This window comes from Rhinopithecus roxellana, chromosome 14 (assembly GCF_007565055.1).
Source record: "Rhinopithecus roxellana isolate Shanxi Qingling chromosome 14, ASM756505v1, whole genome shotgun sequence".
In the NCBI taxonomy this organism is placed as follows: Eukaryota; Metazoa; Chordata; class Mammalia; order Primates; family Cercopithecidae; genus Rhinopithecus; species Rhinopithecus roxellana.
This window is the reverse complement of record NC_044562.1, coordinates 84,512,162-84,515,451: the sequence shown is the minus strand read 5'-3', so window position 1 is coordinate 84,515,451 and position 3,290 is coordinate 84,512,162. Positions and strand designations below refer to the sequence as shown.

General features: G+C 35.5%; 1 pseudogene across 1 annotated transcript; it reads left to right on the top strand.

The window, feature by feature from the left end:
• The first annotated feature begins 886 nt into the window (after window positions 1–886).
• Window positions 887–1,246, top strand: LOC104663927 (annotated as a pseudogene). Its single transcript, XR_748193.2, has one exon. The product of XR_748193.2 is annotated as a 40S ribosomal protein S20 pseudogene (transcript).
• The last annotated feature ends 2,044 nt before the right edge of the window (window positions 1,247–3,290 follow it).

The following is a 3,290-nucleotide window of genomic DNA, read 5'->3' as shown; positions in this document are numbered from 1 at the left end:
TAGTTGAGGCACTCACAATTCCTAATTTCAGTACTTACTACAAATCTATAGTAAACATTACAGTGTGGTACTGGCATAAGCATAGATATAGAGCAATGGAATAAAATTGAGAGTCTATAAAGAAATATTTATGGTCACTTAATTTTAGATAAGGGTGCCAAAACAATTCAATGAGGAAAGAACAGTCTTTTCAACAAACGGTGTTGGGAAAACTGAATATCCACATGCAAAAGAGCTGGATACTTCCCTCACATCATACATAAAAATAAACCCAAAATAGATGAAAGACCTAAATGTAAAAGTTAAAAATATAAGACCCCAAGAAGAAATCATAAGAATAAATCCTTCCAGCCTCGGATTGAGCAATAGCTTCTCAGACAGGACAAAAAAAAGCGTAAGTGACAAAAGTGAAAATAGATGAACTGGACTTCATCAAAATTAAAAACTTTTATGCTTCAATTACATCATCATGAAAGTGTAGTAACATCTCACAGAATGGAAGAAAATATTTGCAAATCATGTATCTGTTAAGAATGTAGTACTCCAAATATATAAAGAACTCTTACAACTCAATAATGAAAAGGCAATCCAATTAAAAATCGAGGAAAGAATGCTAGTAGACATTTTTCCAAGAAAATATTAAAATGGCCACAAGTCACATAAAAAGATGCCCCTCATAATTAGACATTAGAGAAATGCAAATCAAAACTGCAGTGAGATGACACTTGACACATGCTAAAATGGCTGTAATAAGGAAGACAGATACTTTTCTGAGGAAGACGCGGTCGTAGGACCTGCGGATCTGCGGATCGCACGCTCCTGCTCCTGACTCACCGCTGTTCGCTGTCGCCGAGGAACAAGTCTGTCAGGAAGCCGCGCAGCAGCCATGGCTTTTAAGGATACTGGAAAAACACCCGTGGAGGCGGAGGTGGCAATTCACCGAATTCGAATCACCCTAACAAGCCGCAACGTTAAATCCCTGGAAAAGGTGTGTGCTGGCTTGATCAGAGGCGCAAAGGAAAAGAACCTGAAAGTGAAAGGACCAGTTCGAATGCCTACCAAGACTCTAAGAATCACTACAAGAAAAACTCCTTGTGGTGAAGGTTCTAAGACATGGGATCGTTTCCAGATGAGAATCCACAAGCGACTCATTGACTTGCACAGTCCTTCTGAGATTGTTAAGCAGATTACTTCCATCAGTATTGAGCCAGAAGTTGAGGTGAAAGTCACTATTGCAGATGCTTAAGTCAATTATTTTAATAAATTGATTACCAGTTGTTAAAAAAATAAAAAATAAAAATAAAAAAGACAGATAATGAGAAGTATAAAGAAATTGCACGCTTCATACACTGCTGGTAGTAGTGTAAAATTGTGCAATCACTTTGGAAAACACTCTGGCAGTTCCTCAAAAGATTAAAAGAGAGTTATCATGTGACCCAACAATTCCAATCCAGTCTTCATTCTACACCTAAGAAAAATAAAACATGTCCCCAAAAATCTTGTACATGAAAGTTTGTATTGACATTATTTATAGAAGCCAAAAAGTGGAAAAAAGACAAATGTTCAACAACTGATGAATGAATGAACAAAATGTCATATTATCTATATAATGTCATATATCTACATGATATTATTTATCAGTAAGAATTATTTAGTAAAAATATTATTTGGCAATAATACATTCTGCAACATGAATAAACCCTGAAAATATTATAAGTGAAAGAAGCCAGATGCAAAAGACCACATATCCTATGATTCCATTTTTATAAAACCAGAATAGATGAATCCATAGAGAAACAAGAATAGTGGTTTCCAGAGCCTGCATGAAAAGGTGAATAGGGAGTGACTGCTAGTGGATATAGAACTTCTTTTGGAGGGATGAATTTTTCTAGAATTTGATAGTGAAGATGAATGCACACTTTGTGGATATACTAAAAATCACTGAACTGTACACTTTAAAAATATCAATTTTTTGGTATGTAGATTATAACTCAATAAAGTTAGTATTTAACAAAAAACAATGGGGGTATAACAGCTGGCCCCTTAGCACAAATCAGGGTAGTGGTAGTGGTAATGAACTCTGTACTTGCCGTCATTGTATTCTATATGCCACTCACTCATGGTAAGAAAATAGAAGTCAGGCCGGTCGTGGTGGCTCAGGCCTGTAATCCCAGCACTTCGGGAGGCTGAGGCTTGTGGATCATCTGAGGTCAGGAGTTCAAGACCAGCCTGGCCAACATGGGGAAATCCCATCTCTACTAAAAATACAAAAAATTAGCTGGGCGTGGTGGCAGGTGCCCGTAGTCCCAGCTACTCGGTAGACTGAGGCAGGAGAATCACTTGAACCTGGGAGGCAGAGGTTGCAGTGAGCCGAGATCACGCCATTGCACTTCAGCCTGGGCAACAAGAGCGAAACTCCATCTCCAAAAAAAAAAAAAAAAAGAAAAGGAAAATAGAAGTCAGTCAATTTCACTTAAGAATGTCTTTGGTGAAACATTAAAAATTATCATTTTTATTAACTCTCCATCCTGAGTACATATCTTTTCAATATTCTGTTTGATAAAATGGGAAATATGGGTAAAGTGGAGTGTGATGATTGTCGCTAGGAAATGTTCTCTTGAGATTGAGTTGAAAGCTAAACTAGCTGCTTTTTGAAGGGAAATAAGTTTTACTTAAAAAAAGATTGACAGGAAAAACTATGGTTGTTCAGATTTGGATATGTGGATATTTGGTGGACATTTCGTCAAGAATTAATGAAGTAAGCCTGTCACTTTAAGGAAAAGAATTGACAGTATTTGTTGTCAATGATAAAATTTGAGATTTCAAGTGAAAATTAGAATTTGTGGAAGCTTTTATCCTCCACTGCAAACTTAAAAGCTTCCCAATACTTAAGGACTTTCCTGATGAGATTGTTAGTGATGATAATAAATATAATTTTTGATTCTGTATAATGAAATATATCATTGAAAAACTCACACAAGTCAGTATTTTACAAATGGCTAGTGTGGGGCATTATAAAATTTTGCATTTATTAAAGTTCCATTCAAAATACCAGAAAAATTTGTGTATTTAAATCTAACAACATTAGATATGGATTCAAATTGCACATTGTAACTAAGCTTTCAAAAACTACCCTTTGTCAATTTTGGTGAGTTATCAAAGAAGAACATTCATAATTATTTGGAGAGGCTATTAAATTTTTTTCCATTCCAACACATTTTTGGTGAGGCCAGATTTTATTCATATACTTCAACCAAAATTACATATTTGCCATAGATTAGATGAAGATG